This window comes from Hypanus sabinus, unplaced genomic scaffold (genome assembly GCF_030144855.1).
Source record: "Hypanus sabinus isolate sHypSab1 unplaced genomic scaffold, sHypSab1.hap1 scaffold_1471, whole genome shotgun sequence".
Taxonomy (NCBI): Eukaryota; Metazoa; Chordata; class Chondrichthyes; order Myliobatiformes; family Dasyatidae; genus Hypanus; species Hypanus sabinus.
This window is the reverse complement of record NW_026779545.1, coordinates 18,048-39,425: the sequence shown is the minus strand read 5'-3', so window position 1 is coordinate 39,425 and position 21,378 is coordinate 18,048. Positions and strand designations below refer to the sequence as shown.

The following is a 21,378-nucleotide window of genomic DNA, read 5'->3' as shown; positions in this document are numbered from 1 at the left end:
AGCAGAGAGATTGAATGCGCGCTTGTGTGTGTGTGTGTGTGTGTGTGTGTGTGTGTGTGTGTGTGTGTGTGTGTGTGTGTGTGTGTGTGTGTGTGTGTGTGTTGTGAGAGAGAGGGAGAGAGTGAGAAAGAGAAAGAGAGGTGAGGAGGCAGACTGAAAAGTTGGAAACTAGAATACTGTGGTGGAGAATATGAACAGATGTCTGTCTGGTGAGACGAGGAAGGAGTGGAATACAGGGGGGAGCGAAAAAAAAGCGATTTAACATTTTACGGTAGGTTTGAAATTTTGCAGCACACGGTTATTCTTCCTGATGTTTCTCTGGATGGAAACATCTGAGATGTGAGCTCCGTTGAAACCACAATGCATTCTCATGCGACAATACATGAAAATAGGTTTGAAGGCTAATTCTTCGGTTACGCAGTGTACGTTATCCACGAACCTCCTTAGGTTTAAATCCGCTTATGTTTTCCGGTAAATTATATATAATTACTATTAATTATTCTTTCTTTAATTTAGCTTTGCCAGGTTTGAAATACAATTCGCTACTGATAGAAAAGCGAACGTTCATTGTAATTACACATGGATACAATACCCTTGAACACAAACTGAAAAGTTGAGTCTCAAGTTCATTTGAAGCACTGAAGCCCAAACAATGTTTCTGCCCGGGATTGACCTGGGGACCTTTCGCGTGTGAAGCGAACGTGATAACCACTACACCACTGAAACCTTGCAAAGCAAGGCAATGCTTTGCGCTCTTGAGCAATGATCCGAAGCTCCACGCCCTGCTCTGAAGTACAGCAATAAGTACAAACCATTGTCCACCGTTCCTTACCGTTTTCATTGACAAGTATTACATTTATGCGCCATATAGAGAGAAATGTATTAACAATTTCCTCTGGGGTGTTGGTTCCGGCGCGACATGTAACAGCTAACTGAACGATGTTGCATATGTGGGGCAAGGAATTAACACAACTTCGGTACTCCAGCTTCCGGCAGTCTCCACAGGGTGGCGCTCCGGCCCACGTGCTAAATTTAACAGTACCTTTAAGATTTCTCACCCGATCTCTCTCATCCGTTCTCAGCACCTCAGATTACAAGTTAATTGAAACTAGTGAGTGAACCATGTGCCGATACATTTATAAACAACAGGACGCGTTACAAGCCAGGGTTACTTGTGAGATGATGCCAGCTGTGGAGTAACGAATCACGGCCAATCTTCCCACCGAGTCCGCACTGACACCAGACACACCATAACACTGATATTTCATTAATGATCACTGTTCAATCTGTTCCTTCGGATCGCAACCAGACCAAGACATCAACGGCCAATTAAACGACCTATTTTGAACGAAAATGATATTGGTAGCCATAGCCTTCAGGAACGGAGCGGCAAGTCGATCAGCTCCGAGGTCGCGGTAGAGTGATCTCTCTCCAGCCGGAAGGACGTCAGTAGAATAGAGGGAGGTGTCGTCTCTTTAACAGAGGCTTGGTGAACTCTGGAAACGTGAGAATTATTTTATAATTCGGTCCAGAAATAATGCAGGTTGCAGATTCATGAGAGAGAGAGAGAGAGAGAGAGAGAGAGAGAGAGAGAGAGAGAGAGAGAGAGAGAGAGAGAGAGAGAGAGTAGCATCCCGATACCTTTTGCGGCCATTGAGGCTACAATTAAAATCTCTTTTTTCGCGTGTGCCTAAAACAATTCCCCGAAGTAAGTAAATATTGAGTTTATTCGACAGCACAACGAACCAAGGTGAGGTGTAATTAGAGTGTTTCTGAAGCATGGTTTCAGGAAGAGTAAGGTTCGTTGCTTCGCCATTTGGTTTATTGAACTAAGAAGACAGGAACGTGGGGTACGCGTGATGGCTGGATTCAGCAAAGAAACCATCTGTCCAGACACCTTCAACAACAGGAAGTGAGGCTACGCGTGTTGAACTAAAGAACCAAACAGGGAGATTATCTGTAGCCCCGCGGGTATCCTTATTGAATAAGGGAGGATCTCCTGCAACGCTGATAAACTCACACTCGCCTGCTTAGATCAAAATCAAAGGTGCATCGATTCGAAGTTAAAGACAAATAATAAGCAGGGTGTCTCAGAAGCACAACATCAAATGTAACATTTCAGTGGAATGCTCAGCATGAGCGTCGTCAAGTCGCCTGGGCCTTGCAAGCATTAAAAATCACAAGTGCTCTAGGTGAGGCTCGAACTCACAGCCTCGGCATTTCTCCGCCGTGTACTGTCATATAAGTACCGCGCGCTAACCGATTGCGCCACTAGAGCCCACTGCTGCAAACGCGAATTTTTACATATGGAATGAAAATTTAGAAGAAATTTACAGATATTATAGAGCATAGAGCCTAAATATGTACTGCGCGTGAAAGGCCGTTCGGCCCACAATGTTTTGCCATAACCAGCTAAAAAGCTAATCAAAGGCACACAAACTCTAATCCCTCCTTCCTACCATATCCATATCCCTCGATCTTTCTTACATCCAAGTGCATATCGAGTCAGCAAATGGCACATCAAATACCACGAATAAATTTGCTGATAATGGAAACGTTGTTGGTCGAATCTGAAATGGAGACGAGAGGGCGAATAGGGGCAAAATATTTCAATGAGTGGTGTCGCAGCAGCAACATTGCAACGAACGTCAGAAAGACGAAAAAGATTATTGTGGACTTCAGGAAGCAGAGAGACACCAATCCTCATCGAGAGATCCGAAGTGGAGAGAGTAAGCAATTTCAAGTCCATGGGTGTTAAGATCTCTGAGGACTTAACCTGGTCTCAACAAATCGGTGCGGTTATAAAGAAGGCAAAGCAGCGACTATACAGTACTTCATTAGCGGATTAACGAATAAACTAAAAAAACAAACAAACAAACTTCTGGAGAGCATTCTGTCAGGCTGCATCACGGTCTGGTATGGGGGGTGGGTGGGAAGTGCTGCTACTCTACCGGTAGGGGGAATGGGAAGATGGGGAGCCTGATGACCATGCAGATGTAAGCAGAGAGCTATGGAAGGTGGAGAAGAAGTGAGCACTCGGTACTCAGCAGGCGAACTTTAAGTGCAGACTTCCCATTAGCGCAGGTGACAGGTAACAATTTCAGTCTGATTCTCAAAGGAACAGAGCCATCCAACCATTCTCCGGCCAAATGTAGTGTCGAGACTTGGATGGCAGTCATTAGTATGTTGGGAAAATGACGTTGGATCTTTTTACTGTTTGGGAACTGAAGGGTACTTGATGCTAATCTTCATCCTCTCTTGGATCTTTCGTTGTACTTTGTTACTCCGTGTGTCCAGACGCCACATTAGGGCAGAAACTTGAGTTTTCATTTTAGATGATTATCATTGATTCATTTTCTCAGCCATCCTGTGAACCTTCACTTATATTTTGCACTCTAGGTCCCTCCAATAATATATCATCAACGGCGTTCAATCTGGGGCACCAAGTGAGAGATTGCTAGTTACCGAATCGCTAGCTAATGTCTCATGACATTCAGTCTGCCTTTGAAAATCGATCCATTAAGACTAAGAAAATAATCCTTTCTCCTTGCTTCTCCTTGTTAATCTTCTTGTGATTCTACTGGGTCAAATTCTCAATAGCTGACAGAGCAGCATATAGATAGAGCGACAAACAGACAAAAACAGTCAGCACAGTATAGCCAGCCAGATAGATTGTTAGGTAGATAGATAGGAAGGAAGAAAGAAAGAAAGAAAGAAAGAAAGAAAGAAAGAAAGAAAGAAAGAAAGAAAGAAAGAAAGAAAGAAAGAAAGAAAGAAAGAAAGAAAGAAAGAAAGAAAGAAAGAAAGAAAGAAAGAAAGAAAGAAAGAAAGAAAGAAAGAAAGAAAGAAAGAAAGAAAGAAAGAAAGAAAGAAAGAAAGAAAGAAAGAAAGAAAGAAAGAAAGACATAGACTATTATGCAGACGAGAAAGGCGTTGTTGATAATTACTCAAGGAGGAATATTCTTACTCAGGAATTGAGATTCTTACTCGAGGATGGAGATTCTTTGGGATGGATATTGTTACTCAGCATGGCTTAATCAGATGCGAGAAAGGGGCACGGCATCGTCATAGATGCAGCGAGAGGGCAGCTCAGCCGATGCAAGAACAAAAGACATCGCAGTTCAATCCGAATCCTTGCAAGCCGGTCATGGTGGATGGTCAGATGTCCTCTTTGTTCGGCCTCGCGATGCCAGTGGAGAACACCGGTGGCGGGGAAAATAGTTGGAAGGTCAGTGGAATGAGTTTCACCAGAAAATGCAGGATTAACCATGTGGTCCATACAAAAGTATTCCGGAGACCCTGCACCAAAGCCCGGAGATTCCTTGTTCTAATGTGGAAGCGACAATTTTATGAGCAATGAAAATGCAGTAGAATGGGTCGCAGAGTGGTAACGAAATATCTGCGACAAATGCCTACATCTAAAGAAACTCAACACCTTCCGCTAACGTAAGTTAAAACTTGCAGTTCCAATAAACCTATGTCTTCATATTAGATGCACCTGATATGGAGAAATAGTTAACACTACTGAGCAACAGTACGTCTCTAATATTTTTTAAGCTTCCTTTTAATCTACCTCTTCTTCCTCCATTTCAAGAACTGAATGCTAGATGCTCCGCTGATATCTGAAATGTTCCATGTTCGGCAACTTCCTGGTGAAGCCTTTCTATAGCGGTTTCAGTGCAATCACATCCAAACATAATGATACTCTGATTAGACCATAATTATATGTCATTGCATCATGACCTTTCCGCTTCGTGAAGACAGGTGTTCGGAATGTGTTGAAATACACATTACTCTACCCGTTCCCTACCTTCATTAATGTTTGAAATCCCATGCGCTTCCCCTTCTCTACATCAGCAGATAAGAATCCATTCATTCTTCGTCAATATCCCAACCCAACTCATCCATGGAAGGCAATGACCTCAATAGTGAACCCTGTTTGCCAGTCGATGACCATTTGTCAGTATTTCATCTGCTTTTATGGCACAGCCTCGTTCGACAATTGCAGTTCAACCTCCAAGAGCACTCGCGCATTTTCAGATGTGATTCGCCTGCCATTACAGCATGAAACTAATGCCCCCAGTTTATTCCATTCCATGGATCGGTCATTGGCATTTGGTAATTCATGATTTGTTTTTGTCAGTGCACGTCACGTGACAGGTGTTGTTTCAAGGTCTGAAATAGAAACATATAGATAACGAACACCCTCGGACTTTAGGTCAAGAGTAAATGTGTTAATTTTCAAGATCGAGGTTGTGGGGGTGTGAAAAATAAGTTAAACTTTGGCGCGTGAAACACTAGCTTGTCTTTAGGGTTTTATCGCACTAGGACGAGAAAGGAATCCGGTTATCACCATGGAAACATGCAGCGGGCAGTTCAGTCGGTATAAGAGAATTGTGTTTCCATACCAGATCCTGATACAGTCTGTCAGATATTCTCCAGGATACACCCGTAGATGTTAATGTGAGTTTTGGATGACATCACAAATCTGCACAAACTGACATAGTACAGGTTGTAAATACTGGTAAACCTTTCCAAAATACTGCTCCCCTGGGCCACTACACTAACAATTCCAGTCAATATTTAGGCAAATATAGCCGAGCTGCAAACTACTCTGGTGTTTTTACAATTTCCATAAGCTGGTTGCATGTATTTATTTCTCTTCTGCTAGCGTCTCAAAACCTTTGGAAATTAAAGCGCATAATATCTCAATAACGCCCCCCCCCCCATCAACTATCCGCTACATCTCGAAAGCTGCCCAGAGGAAGGTAGGTCATTGGTAGTGTCGATGAATTCCTGCATCAGTGTCGCTCAGGGTGGAGTACAGTGCTGGGTGTGCAACCACGCAACCAGCTGCTGAGTGTTCTTGTACAGGCTCGTATGCACGACATGTTTATATGATAGTTACACCCTCCTTTTTCTCAACTCGCGGAGTAGCAGCAGCGTTTGATTTCTGATTATCCACCTCCCTGCCCTGCCGTGCTGGAGCAACACTGGTCAGTGTACATGCAGTCCAGAGCTGGTTTGCACAGATCTGTGTTCCGGTAGTGGTGCAGGCGGTTGGTGTACTCAGCGGCCTAGAATGATCGGCTCTGAATGCACAGTGAAATGTGAGATTGTTCGTCTCTTTCCCGCTAAGCAAATATGAGTGTTCGCCAAGCAGAGTTGCGTTTATGTGGATTCATGTCCCTCCATTTTGGTGTCACAATAGTCCAGAGCTGGTGATGTCTATCGTTCAGAGTTACAGTACAACGCAGCTCTGTATTATCAATGTTATATTTTGATCACTCTCGGCACTTGCATTAGACTCTTGTGATGGCCTGTACAAACACTGGCCAGACCTGTGCTCTGGCACCTCTGTCTGCTTGTTTGCAGTGCTATTACGTTTAGAGAAGTGTGTTCTTGTTACACAAACTAATCTTGTATATCGTCCACAGTCCCGTTCCTGCAGCTCTGCAGGATAAATCTCCTGGAGGATCTGACCACTTTAGCTCTGAACACTCTGATGGGTTGTTCCCAGCATCCATGCAGGAATGTCCCAGATGAAAACGACAGTCAGAGTCGAAATAACAATTTCATCACATGCCCACTGGGCTTCAAATCATTGACCAATATACATTAAACAGTACAGTACAGGAATAGACCTCCACACCCTTCCTCAACTCACTGTGTGTGTGCTGTCAATGATGACAATTTAAGCTGCATATGTGCCTGCATGTTGTCCGCGTCCGCCACAGTTATGCTCCCTGATCGAACACCACCTCCTCCGTAGTATCAACGCGTCTGAGAATATCACCATACGCGCTTCCTGATCTCATTCTCCCTCTCTCTGTCTCTGTCGCTCTTCCTCTTGCGCTGTGCCTCCCTAGCTGTCTCTCGCAATGCCTCTTCCTCTTTTCCCCTCCCTCAGGTATCTCATTTGCAACCTTCCTCTTTCTCCCTATCTATTTCTCTACTCTCCTATATTTATTTTTCTCTCTCTTGCAGTTAAAAGTAAAAGCAATTTTGTTCTATCTTAATGTGTAAAACAGTAAAAAGTCTGTTGCTGGAAGATAGTTGAAGAATCTACAGTTAAAGAAAGAGGAGTAAACAAGAGTGCAAGAGGGAAGGAAAGCGCGAGTTATTACGTGAGCAGGAGTGGTTGGTACTGACGGAAATATGCTCCAGGATCAGGCAGTTTTGTCAGAACCTGAAGACTGAGGGTAACAGGTTCGCCTGGAAAATATAAAGGTGGGAGGTGAGTGCAAAGCCGTTTTTGGTGTAAATTTGAAAAGAGTCAACCTCTCGGGCTGACACCTTTCATCGAGACTCTGATTTTGGGAGCGCTGTTTGTTTTGTAACTCTGATCATCACTTTGTTTCACTGTACACACAAGGCAGGTTGCAGTCAGCAAGAAGACAGCCGAATTATAAATCTTTATGTCATTCATTTCTGACGTTTCTTGAGCTTCAACACAGGATTCCACTGGTATATCACCGCATTCCTTAGTTCCTCCCGGAATTTTCTCTGGGTCAGGACGTAAAAGCACGTTTTAGAAAAGGAACTGAGAATCTGCAGCATTCCGGATGTCGTTTCTGTGATGTAACGGGTATCAGTAACAGAATAAGCAAAACTCTTTGAAATCGTTTGATAGATATAAAGTATCACTTGTGTTACCCACAACAATATGAAGCTACCGGTAATGCTGAAGAGCAAAACGATAGATTTGCGTCGTTCTCCATCTCCCGATCCTTGTTATTCTCTGCACTCTTTTGTCCCCGGAGGCCCCTGCGGGCTCGACTGGCCGCTAGAATACTTCTGGCAGTCAAAGTGTTGAAAAACAAATTTAGAAAGAATGGGACATAAGCAGTAAAATTGCGGTGAAATATCGCAAATGCAGCGCATGAGAGAGGGTTTTTGTAGCTCGGTGTAAGAACACAATACCAGGGAACACCATTAATTATGACCTTATGCTCTGATGCAAAGTCCCAGGGGACATTCTACAAACTGGCCAGCAGACTCACTATCCCGATGACCACAGCCGCCGTTCTCTCGGTGCAATGTTTTGTTTTCAGCTTCTTACAGCAAACAGCCACAAATCGATCGACTGTGAAAGCGACAGTCAGCCAGACAGAGGTCGCAGTGCTCGCAGAAACCAACCAGAAGAGGAGTTTACACAGAGGAGTTATGATCAGGAATGACTGGGGAAAATAATACAAGCAGTCCATCCCAAAAGCGGATCCGAGATAACGACCAGGATATCGGCCACTGCCATTTCCATCAGGTAGCGAGTGACACATTTGGAGAGACCGCACTTTCCTCGATACAAGTTTGCAATCGTCATCAAGTTCCCTGGAACAGGAGCCGAGAAAAGCAAGAACAGAAAATACAGAGCAGAAACTAATTCAACTGTTTGAGTGGATCCTGCAATATTTCCAGTTCATTGTCGCATTTAGTGAAAGTGTCAGGAGAGGGCGCATGTCTTCACGATATAGAAGAGGATTTACACTGTAAAATGAAGTCAACTAATTCCGAATTCTGAAGTGGCAGAGTAAATATAAAGCCCGGTTATCACCTTCCTCAGAGTTTTTTTTTTTTCACCGTTGCCTTCGAGTCACGTTGGATGAAATTAGTAAATCCGGACCCTGATGGCGAGATGCATACATTCCCACGATTCCCCTTGTCAGCGGCAGAACAGCCGGAGTGAGGAACAATGACGGGAAATGTTATAAACACTCGTCCAGCCAGAACAGAATATGTGGAATAACATTTAAATTGTCTCTTCTCAGGAGCGCGCGCACACACACACACAAGCAGAGATGCGAAAGAGAGAACAAGGTCGGGTGACAACGGTCAAATGACGATGTTATTGTTGCACAAACTGAAGAAAATCTGCAGAAGTGGGAGGTCCAAGGCAACACACAGTGAGAACAGGAACAACTCTGCTAAGAATTGTGTGTGTGATGTTGCTGATGAATAGAATTTTGTGAGCATGTCAAAGCTGCCTGAGGTCAGACGAAAGTTGTTAAGAAATATTTCATGCTGCCAAGTAATGGGCAATCTGGTTAAGTAATTCATCCTGTACCTGTCTGTCTCTGCTAAAGTGTGAGAACGTAAGGTTCATACACTTTTACACATTTCGTCCATACATCTGGCACTGAATCATCATTTGTGATTCATGTTTTCTTCAATTTACATTTTACACAACTAAATTAATCAATAACCCCATGCACACACCCCAAACATGTTATCCCCAAGTACGTGAGCTGCCCATATCCATGCTTTTGTGGGTGTATCTGGGGCTTCAGGTGGATTTGGCGTGATCTTGATATGTCTTCGGATTCGGCGGTCTCCTCATGGATTTTGAGATGCTTAGGGATTTTGCTGTCAAGGCAGCCATCTCGTGTTTGAAAGCCTGGGTCATCTAATGTGTGGGTTGAGGTGGTCATGCATTTTGCGGTGCGCTCTTATTTAGAGATCTGCGAAGATTTGGGGGTTCACACGGATTTTCGTAATCTGTGCATATTTAGGTGTGTACAGTTGAATATTGGGGTACACAGGGGTCTGGGGTGTGAAGCAAATTTCAGTGTGTCTGCCGATCTGTAAACACTTTTCGGGCATTTGTGAGAATTTTTTAATGTCGAGACAGCCATTTTCTGAACTGGCTGAAATGATCCCTGCTATGAAATAATCCATTATCCATTTGATAGTGTCAGCGTGTTTTCGGTGCGCACTGATTTGGGGATTACGCAGATTTATGGGGATGTTTTCGGAATTCTGAGATCTCACCGAGTTTTGGTGTCTGCGAATTTGGAGTTGTCTAAATTTTGCATCATTTACAGATACTTACATAATAGATATACTTTTAATGTCCAACAGTATTCGTGTTAATTTATGGTGGCGGCAGCAATTTGGTGATCTGTTTGAAGTGATCCTTGCTCTGGGAAAAATCTAATGTGCATGTACGCATATCAATGGGCTTGTGGTCAGACTGAAATTGGGATTGCGCCGGTATAGGGGAGCGAGGTTGAATATGTGGCTCCACGCAGATTTCCTGTACAACCATACTTTTGTGTAGTGGTTGATCTCCAAATAGATTTTGGGGTATATGTGGATTTTTAATGTCGAGGTCGGCGTATTCTGAATTCTTTAAAATGATTAAAATGAGTTTAAGCTTTGGGACGTGTCAGAGTGATTAGGGTCCGCGCCGATTTGTGGATAGAGCAGATTTAGGACGTTACCTTCAAATCTGCGAAGCACAATAATTTAGGAAGCCGTCAAGCAAGATACATTCGAAACAGTTGAGAAATTGGCAGACTCGACGTTAACAATCCGCACTCAACACATTCTGGTGCAAATCCTGATCAGCCAACACACCCAAATCTATGTGTATCCCCTAATACGTGTGCACGGCCATATTTGAGACTAAATTTCGAATGATGTCTAAGTTTCTTCCTTAAATCTCACCGGCGGTTCTGTTCTCTCATTCCCTTCAAACTTGCAGCAATTTCTAAAAGCACAGCGCAGTACCGTTAAATGTGAATTTAAAGTATTTTACAGTATTGATAAAGAATTAGACCATTACTCTGTGAAGTAGCCCAGAGCTCCCGATTATCGGAATTTACTTTAGCAGAGGCTTTGCATTGATAAATCAAAACTGCCCGCCATGAATCCAGAAAACCCGTGCACATCACCAAATCAGTGCGCACTCGAAACACGCCGACACACTATATATATGATAGATTATTCCAAGGCAGAATTCATGTCCAACATTTCAGAAACTGGCTGTTTCGACATTTAAAATTCGCACACACCCCAAAATACAATCGCAACTGCCGATCGGCCGACAAATAACTCCCGGAATATACGAACATCACAACATCTAATTACGCCCCCGGAATTGACTACAAAATCCAAAATTTGCGCGTATCCCCAAATCCTTGTGCATATTTGCCGCCTACCCCTAAATCTACGAACACCCGAAATCAGTACTCATCCTCATATTTGAGGATTCAACTTTAAATCCGTGTGCATTCTCAAATCCAAGTTCACATCATAGCAGTGTGCACCACTTATACTCAGACACTGCCCAATATCTGAGCGGCCCAATTCAGTGCGCACCCCAAAACCGCTATCTTCCTGACTTGCAGATTAGAGTCCTTTCAAGAATTCAGAGAATGGATGCCTCAACATTAAAACCCGCACACAGCCCAAATTTCACGTGCACCTTCTGATCCGCCAACACGCCCAGATCTTTATCTCACCCCATATCCGTGTTTACATGTACACAATCCCAAATCCATGTACAGCTCAAATATGTGCACCACCACCAGGTGCGCAGCCTAAAATTCATTCGAATATCATACCCACGGAGAAACCCACTTGTACATTAGATTATCCCAGAGGAAGTATCATTTAAAATACTTTATGTCAAATTTCAAATTACATTCATTAATCTCGTGATCTAAATGAAATGTCTTTGAGATTCGGCACACCTCCAAACCGCAGTCACCCCAAATACGTGAGAAATACATGCGCATCTCCAAATGCAAATACATCCCCACAACTTCAAAACCGTGGACACACACATTCGATTATCTCAAAAGAATAATTTCAGACATACACAAGATGACAAAATCTGTGTCCAACGAGCCCCAAATGAATGTGGGGGTTTCAGCGTGTTTGGGCTGCGCAGGGATTTGGTGATGCGCACCAATTCGACGATGCACGTGGATTTGGTGAGTTTCACTGATTTGGGTTGCCTTTTAGATCATGGGACACATATAGATTTGGTGAGTTGACGGATCAAAACTTGCGTGCCAATTATTAACGTCGAGGCTGCCATTTTCTCAATTGTTTTTATTGATTGTTACTCCGGGGAAATCTGATGTACTAGTGGCGGAGTCCGCGGGTTTCGGGTTCACGTTGAATTGGCGATTGCGCAATTTTATTTTTTGTCGTCGAATACGGGTTCTACACGGTCTTGTGGTTCATATGGATCTGGGCATGTGCATGTATTTAGGAGCGCTCTCTCAGTAAGGGTTGCAAGCTGAGTTAGGGGAGTGTTCCGATATAAGGGTGAGCACCTTTTTAGGGACAGCAAATTTAGGGTACTTAGCGAATATGTGAGTCTCCACGTTTTTGTGAGATATCGATTTATCGATTTGGTGACTTACGTAAGGACTCTGGGATACGTGGTGGTTTTTACTGTTAAGACAGCCGTTTTGTATTTGCAATGATTATCCGTCTGGGTCATCTATTATGCCTGTGGGGTGCTCTCGTCTTTGAGTATGTGCGCAGAGTTGGGGGTGAGGACGGATTTTAGTGGCCCCAGTTCGGGGTGTAGTCTTGAATATGGGGCTGCACACGGATTTGGGTTGACACGTAGATTTGGGTGTGTCGCCAATCTGCAAAAGGATTTTGGCGCACATCTGGCTTTCTAACCTCGAGATAGTCATTTTCTGAATTGGTTGAAATGTTGCCTGTCTGGGATAATCCATTATGCATCTAGGGTGTCAGCGGTTTTGGTGATGTACACGATCTCCGATGCTCCTGGATTTGGGGGTGTCTTTGGATTTAGGGTCCTGACAAATCTCGCGGTTGTTTCATTGATAGGTTCTTTATTAATCAATACACTTTCAGTTTTCTACTCTGCTCTTGCTGTGTCTTTTAAGTTGGAGGTTGTTACTTTGTGAAATATTTGAAATTATTTCTCCTCTCTGATAACCTAATTTGAAAGTGGGAGGTGTTGACAGGTTCGGAGTGCGCGCCCATTTGGGTGTGCATACGGATTTGGGAGCGCACGTGGATTTTTGGATGTCGCAGAAATTGGATATAATGCCAAAATTCAAATTGTTTCTTTTACAGATACTCGGATACACATTGGACTTTAACGTCGTTTCGTTCTTGTTGCTTTTAATGTGAAATAAGCTCTCTTGTGAAATGTTTGTAATGATTCTTGCGCTAGGATAAATAATTGTACATGTAGGGCGGACTCGGATTTGGGGGTTCTCAGAGATTTTAACAAATGCGCGGCGAGTTTGGCTGCACACGGATTTGGGTGGCGGTGGGTTGGGGGGCGTGGCGAATCACTAGGTTGTTTCACTTATCGATACTTTAATAATAGAACTTGGAACTTTGTTCTAGATTTTTGAACGTGCAGCTATTTTGTGAACTGTTTGACCTGACTCGGGATTTCGGATAATCCAGCGTGCATGTCGGTTTGTCGTCAGGATGGGGTGCATATCGATTTAGAGATGAGATCTTATTTGGTCATGCGCACAGATTTATGGTTGAATACGGATTTGGAAATGTGCGCAGATTTAGGAGTCTGTTGTCTAATGTGGAGGTGCACAGGTCACATCCAGGTTTGTCTGTGTTAACCGATCTGGAGTTGCAGATGCATTTCGGGATGCGTGCTGATTTTAATGACGAAACAGTCATTTTCTGATCGATTTGAAATGATTCCAGTCCTGACATAATCTATTACGCATGTCGGGGATCCAGCGTGTATGGAGTGAGCACTGATTTTTTAGGATTACACAGATTTAGGGCGGTGTCGGCAAATATGCCCTCACACACCAGTCTGGGGATGTGAACAGAGTTAGTGATGTGTCCGACAATATAGAGGTGCACACTTATTTGTAACGCTCATTGATCTAGGAGCGTGCAGGCCAGTATGTGGATGTTTACAGATTTCAGCAAATATGTCCTCACACACTAATCTGAGGATGTGAACAGATTTAGTGTTTCAGAATTATTGGATATCTGAAGGTTGTTTCATTCATAGATAATGTCAGAATCAATGCACCTTGAACTTTCAGCAACATTCTGGTAATTTTAAGCTGGAGGCAGGCATTTTGTGTACTGTTCGATAAGATTCTTGCCCTGTGATACTGTAAGGTGCAGGTACGGGTGTCAGCGCGCTAGCGATGCCCATTGAATTGAAGATTACACAGAGTTAAGGCAAAATATTCAAATATGTAGTGCACGCAGTTTTGGCACTGCGCTTGGATTTGGGCATGCGTCAGATTTAGGGGTGTGCTCTGGAATATGGTGTGTACACGGATTAGTAGGTGAGCACAGATTCGGGTATCTCGGCGGATTTAGGAGAGCACATCATTTTTGTGTATGTGCGCATTTGCGGGGTATTTGGGGATGTGAAGAATATCACGGTTCTGTCATTTGAACTCTGGTGGATCTACAGATTAGGACGTTTGACGAATTTCGAGGCTATTGCCTTGTGGCAGCAATGTTGTGCGCTCTCTGAAATGATCCTTGCTCAAGGATAATCCAACCTGCATTGGAATGTGTCAGAGAGTTTGGGGAGAACGAATCTGTTATCGCATGGGGATTTGGAGGAGCACACGAATTGAACTGTCTGTGGATTTTTGTTTGCAACTCATGTGGGAGTTGCTTACGGATGTGATGCTGCGCACAGACTTGGGGGAGGAACTTGGGCTTCGTGCACTTTGATTAGGGGACGCACAAAGAGTTAGGAATTTGTCCGCCAACGTGGGTAGCACCGTAATTTAGAGAAGCACAAAGATTTAAGGATAGGTATGCCAAACAAATTTGCACATATTTCATGTTTTTCTTTAATATTTTGGTTCACTTGGATCGGTGATGCGCACAGATTTTTGAGCCTTGGCTGGATTTGGGGTGCACACGGATTTCGTGGTGTCCGTCTATCCTATGAGTTTACATAGGAATTATGCAACTCTATTCTCAGATTCCTCTGCTCTCCCGCAGTCCTCAATTCCCTACCGTCTATTGTATAAGTCGACCCAGGTAGGTCCGGCTAAAGTGCAACGGCTCTTGATCCCATCTGGATGGAATGTCACATTAGATTCCAACTTCAAAATGTTCGGCCCGTTCTTCCAGCTGTTTCACTGACGCTGAAAATTTTCATAAACTACTTCGCTGTCCACTCACGCTCTGAACCTAGGTGTTATCTGCAAATCCATTTTAGCATATTACAATTGACTTATATATCGCTTTCCTTAGAATGTTTTTCAATACGTTTTGGGGTGCACACAGATTTGGGGGAGTCGCTGGATTTGAAGTGCATACTAATTTGATTTGCGGGCAGTGTGCAGATTTTGCGGGTGTAACCATATTTTGTCATTTCGTGAAATGATTTTGGGCTTTTCAAGTCGATGTGTCCACCGCTTTCAAATTGTACATAGACAGAAGGGTACACATGGATTACGAGGTGAGCACGAATTTAGCGTATCTGCGGATTTGAAGATGTGGGAATCCCAAAGTACTTCCATTTATAGGCACACACACGCACACACACACACACACACACACACACGCGTACGTGGATTGGGGTGCGCTCTTATTTGACGATGCGCGTATATTTTGGGGTGCACACGAATTTCGGGTTGCGTACAGATTTAGTTGTACGTTGTCGAATATGGGGATGCACATGGATTTCGAGTTACTCACAGATTTGGTTGTGTCAGAGGTTTTGAAGTTGATCACGAATTTATGGCTGTGTGCCGATTTTAAAGTCCAACAGTTCTGAACTGTTTGAAATGAATCCTGCTCTGGGAATATCTGGTGTGAATGTGAGAGGTGTTAGCGGGTTTGGGGTGCACACTGAATTAGTCATTGCGCATATTTAAGGTTGCCTTCTTGAATATGTGGATGCAAATCTATCTTTCGATTGAGCAGATTTAGGGGTGTGTTCTCGAGTATGGGACGCACACGGAAATGGTTTTGTGCGTAGATTTCGATCGTCTTTTCGGATATAGGGGAGCACACGGATTTGGGATTAACTGTTTAAACTGTTTCTTAATCTGAGATAATCTAACGTGCATATGCCGTTGTCAGCGGGTTGAATGCACAAGGAATTTGCGGTTGACCTCTTATTTAGTGGCGTGCGCAGATTTGGAGGTGCACACGGATTTGGTGATGTGTCTGGATTCAGTGGTGCATTGTTTAATACAGAGATGTACACTGATTTGACGATGTGTACAGATTCAGCGTTGTTTTGGGGATGAGCATATATTTAGGGGTGTGTAAGCCAATACGAGGATGATTACCGATCTCGGCCTTCTCACAGATTTGTAGCTTTTTATCGATTTGGAGTTGCGACGCATCTCAAGGTTGTTTAATTTATAGATACATTTAAAATAAATGCACTTTGAACTTTCAACAGTAATCTTGTTATTCTATGCTGCTACCTGCTACTTTGGGAACCGTTTGAAATAACTCCTGCTCCACACACGGCCCGCTTGGAATTGGGGATGCACATAGATTAGTAGGTGAGCACAGATTCCTGTGTCTCAGCGGATTTGGGGATGCGCACGCATTCTTGGCTCCGTGCGGAATTTTAATGTTGAGGCCCATATCCTTACCCAGTTATGATCCGGCTGGACTTAGTCAAGCTGCTGGAGAGAGAGTGCGGAAAGTACAGATGCTGTTTTCTCCCGGTAGGGATCACGTTTTGTCACCCTGCAACCATATGCTTCAATCTCTTTCAATTATGGAGGACAGCATGTGTATAAATGTCTCTCTCCAGCTTACTTCATCATGATAATCATGACTCCAGTATTTCTACTATTTTATTTAATGTTTCCTAATTGTACATGTGATTTTTTTAAATTATGATTTCTCGCCTCGCAGCAGTGAACCATCTGATTGTCCTATCAGAGTTCTCTTTGGGAACTAATTGACTTGATTAACATTTCTGATCTAGCTATTGTTTACGATCGCACTTAAGGAGAAAAAATGTGGTCATTTTCTGAAAAGTTTGGAATGATAACCTCATGTGAATGTGGATGTGTCCGCGGGCTTGGGGGCACACTCAAATAGGAATTGCGCAGATTCAGGGCAGCATCGGCGTACATGGAGGTGCATGCTGCTTTGGGGTGCAAGCTGCTTTGTCAGAATCGGGAAGAAGGGTTGACAGGTTCGCCTCAAGGCACAACTTAATTTGGACGAGGGTGAGATACAAAGGAATTTTTTTCTGGGATGCTAAGTCTGGTGGTGCCGTCGCGATCGACTGTACATATTTGTTGTATAACTGTAAGGCAACACACACAAAATGCTGGAGCAATTCAGCAGATGGATGGCAACTTTGGAAAAGGGTAAACATTCAACTATTCGGGCCGACAACCTTCATGATTTTGTGTCTGTTGTTCTGTATTTCCAGCATCGACTCTGCTCATCATATTGTTTCCGTTAAATTACAAGTGGGAGTGCAGAATAGGAGCGTGAAGGCACCTAAATTGTAGTAATGCATAGCATTTAGTTTTATCTTTTAATGTGTTTCAAAATCCGACTCAGTGGATACGTCACCACATTCTTGAGATCCTCTCGGAATTTGCTCTGAGTCAGGGCGTAAATACACGTGTTGGTGCAGGAACTGAGAATCTGCAGCATTCCCGATGTTTCTTCTATAATGTAAATGAGATTCGTGACAGAATAATAAACAAAACTCATTGAAATCCGTTGATAGATGAAAAATACCAAACGTGCTCCCCACAACATTATGAAACTACCCGTTATGCTGAAGAGCAAAGCGATGGATTTCCGTCGGTTCACTGTCTCCGGGTCCTTGTCATTTTCTCCACTCGACTGGCCGCTAGAATCCGCCTGGCTGTCAGAATATTGAAAAACAAGATCAGGAAGAATGGGACAAAAGGGGTAAAAATACGGTGAAACATCTCAAATACCACCCATGAGGGAGAGTTTCTGTAGCTCGGTGTAAGAACACAATACCAGGGAACACCATCAATTATTATCACAGGCTCGTATACAAAGCCCCAGGGGACACTCTCCAAACAGGCCAGCACACTCACTGTCCCGATAACCACAGCCGCCGTATTCACGGTGCAAAACTTTGTTTTCAGCTTCTCACAGCAAATAGCCACAAATCGATCGACGGTGAAAGATACAGTCAACCAGACAGAGGCATTCGTGCTCGCATGAATCAGCCATCTAGCGATACGGCAAACAGGAGTGATGAACAGGAATGATCGGCGAAAATAAAGCCAAGCAGTCCTCATCAGGAGCGGAAGCGAGATAACGACCAGGAGATCGTTTGCTGAAGAGAGAGGGGAAATAGGAAATTGAGAAAATACTCAGTAAAACCCATTGCCGCAGTTTTCGGGGATCATTCAGTGTTCCGGGTTTATTGTTGCATTCAGCGGTAGGAGGGTGCAGAGAGGGTCAAGAGCTGGCTGAGTTTACACATTAAAATAATGTCACATGATTAAATTTGGATTCCTTTCTGATGACCAAAAATATGAAGAGGCAGCGGACAGATGAAACTAGGTACCCTCAGAGTCAGTACGGTTTGAAACATTTTTATCGGCTTTATCCGCGTCTGATATGAATGAAATGAATCAATTCGGACGCCTATGGCGGGATTCTTGCATTAATCAATCATCAACTTCCCTGTGACTCCCTGTCAGCGATAGAACAGCCGAAGGATACAACAGAAACTGGAATTCCCGGAACCACTCATCCAGACAAAATAGAATATGTGGGAAAGCAGTGAACGTGTATTTTCTGAGCTGTTTTCAGAGAGCCCCCATGACATGACTTTCTCTTACTCTTTCTATACAAGCTGCCTGAGGCTTTGTGTTTCCAGCATTTCCCGTGTTTGTTTCCTATTCCAGCATTTGCCACCTCGCTGACTTTACAGCAGAACCTTGACTGAGGTAGCAGTCACAGCCTAGTCTGATACAGCCTCTCAGATATACTTGACGCCCCCGACTGAATCCATCACAGGGAAGCCGGGAGCATAATTCAACACCCAATAGCAGGCATGGTGACACAGACAGATGTTTGTAGCGGTGTCAGATGTGGATATATTATAATACAATTTACAGTATTTATAGTTATATGGATAATATAATACATTTCACAGTGTTGGTAGTTATGAATCTACACGTCGGTTTTGTTAATTGATCAGCAACGACGTCATTGTGTTGACCAGCAACTGCTTCACTTTCTGTCACACCACTCACTTTTACTGAAAACCCTCAGTCTTCCTGCTGCAACAGGGAGCTCCACAAATTTGCTGAATCGTTACCACTAATCGATTGTTTGACCATGACACGTACCTCACACAACCGCTCCCATAACAAAGCAAACAATCAATTAGCATCATCTCCGCGGCAGTATAAACACAGTATTTGCAAATGCAGTGTAGCTGCTTCGAGACCAATTGCACAGAGACCCGAGCATCACATTATTGAACACAAACCGCTGGAAGATATCTGCCTGTCCCACTGAGGTCTTCCGATGTTGGCGGATTCGCTAAATTCTTACAGCGGATTATTTTTAGATCCAGATATCAGAATCCACAGTCGCTGGCTTTGCTTCTATTCCTAGAATGTCGAATACTAGGACTGGACATGAGGTTGTGGAAACCAGTGACAGAAACAATCGCTATATAGACATTAGCTGCATTTCCCACCAACGCAGCCGATACCGCAGCTTACCGAGAATTCCAAAGGCTGAAATAAAAGGATAGTAAACTTCTCCTATCCGCAAAAAACCCATTTCCGTGAAAAACTGTCAATTGTGTTGCTCCTGAATTCACAGATCCATCGGGAACTCTAAGCTAATGTATTCAAAGCGGCCCGGATTTATAGAAATGATCAGTCACCAGTGAGACTGTTATGCCGCTGACTGACTACAGTCACTTGAACAATCATGGTAATTCAGCACCATTCATTGTCCCTGATGTAAATATTGGGCCGACAGTAGAATTCCGAGGCATTACATCCGCGGTTCCTCACCTAGTGAGAAGAATGCCGGAGCTCCATTGGTAAACACCCGAAGCAGCCACATTTACAGATTTCATTTTTTTCTCCGCTAATTAACCACTTGTGAACAAAGTTCAACGACACGTCTGAACCCAAACTTCTCTCCCTCTGGTTTGCCATTTTCAACATCATCCTGGACGCACGCACACACACGCGGAATGGTCGTGTTCGGATGACTGCGATGCTGATGGACTGAAGATGACAACATTTGCTAATGCTGGAAATCCTCAGAGGAAGGCGGCACACACAAAGTGCTGGGAAAGAATTTTGAGATGTTGCTGATGTAATTGGATCTTAAGAGCATTTCAGACCTGCCAGAAATCAAAGGAAGAAATGCTTCGATCTGCAAAGGGAATATTCAATAATAATTATTAAACATGGGACCATAAATTAGGAGATGAATCGACGTAGGATGGATGAAAGTGAATGAAGGAAAGACAAGCATCATATGCTATATTATAACTGTGAAAAAGACAGAGGGTCAAACCGACAGATTGACAGTGGCACACGCTGCACCGGCCACTTCACACAACCGTCTGGCATATACCTCTCCCTCACTGACCGACCTTCCTTCTCCTACCAACAGGGAAATCTTCAATCAACTCCGATTTTCCCTCCTGTGGAGGCTCCAGAGCAGTCGCTCCTCGCTGACACGCAAGGTGTGTTACAAAGCACAGAGACACCGACAGCTCATTCGTTCCACAGTTTCAGACAGCAGAGAAATTCAGATTCAGTCCCAGACTGAACTCAAGACCCAGACACAGATTACCAATACAACGGCTACAATGAAACACAGATGTTTAACATTTCCATTGACCTCGGCACCACTGTCCTACAGTAGAGACACAGACCCAGCCTCCATATCCACACCCACGGGGTTAGCAGTGTCAGTGTGAGCTCAGGATTGGATGCACAGCTGGAAAATTGCGAAATTATGAATGTGGTATTGGACGATCTTAAGAAAGTTTCGGATAAGCGCGCGGGGTTCTGGATAATATGCGTATGTCAGAATTAGTCAGCAGGTTAATGTCAGACAAATGAAATAAATGGATCTTGTTTAAACATTTAGGTAACTCGGGGTTTGTGGCTGAAACCGCAGCTGTTCACAGTCTACTTTGTAGATTTGGCCGTGAGGACGAACTATATTATATCCATATCGGCTGTTGTACAGAGCTGAATGGCAGGGTTAGTAGTGAGGGGCGCAGTGACGGTTTGCGGATGCAGACAGACGTGAAGGAGTGAAGATGTGGCAGACGGACAGTATATTGTGTTATGTGAGGCCATTCATTTCCAGAGGGAAGAAAACCGAGAAAATCAATATTTACATGGGGCCAGATTGAACGGTTCGTAGGGACATGACGGTCATTGTCAACAAATCACTAAGAGTTAACATTCAGTTACCGCAAATAATTATGGAGCCAAACAGTTTTTATTTTTATGTTGTGATACAGGAGGATTGATAAGAGTTATAGAAATGTCTTACTTGGAGGTGTCCTGCAGGTGTGATGAGAATGCACCCTGAATGTTAGATCCAGGTCTTGTCGCACTTCCTTATGAAAGTTGTCACTATTGAAGAGTTGGTGCCGAAACTATTCTTCACACTGACAGT

At 43.7% G+C, this 21,378-nt stretch overlaps 1 non-coding gene across 1 annotated transcript; it reads right to left on the bottom strand.

The window, feature by feature from the left end:
• Positions 1 to 2,184: 2,184 nt before the first annotated feature.
• trnai-uau (transfer RNA isoleucine (anticodon UAU)) lies at positions 2,185 to 2,278 on the bottom strand. Its single transcript has 2 exons — positions 2,241 to 2,278; positions 2,185 to 2,220 (listed from the first exon to the last, which is right to left on the bottom strand). It is a non-coding gene; the product is annotated as a tRNA-Ile (tRNA).
• Between the last annotated feature and the right edge of the window lie 19,100 nt (positions 2,279 to 21,378).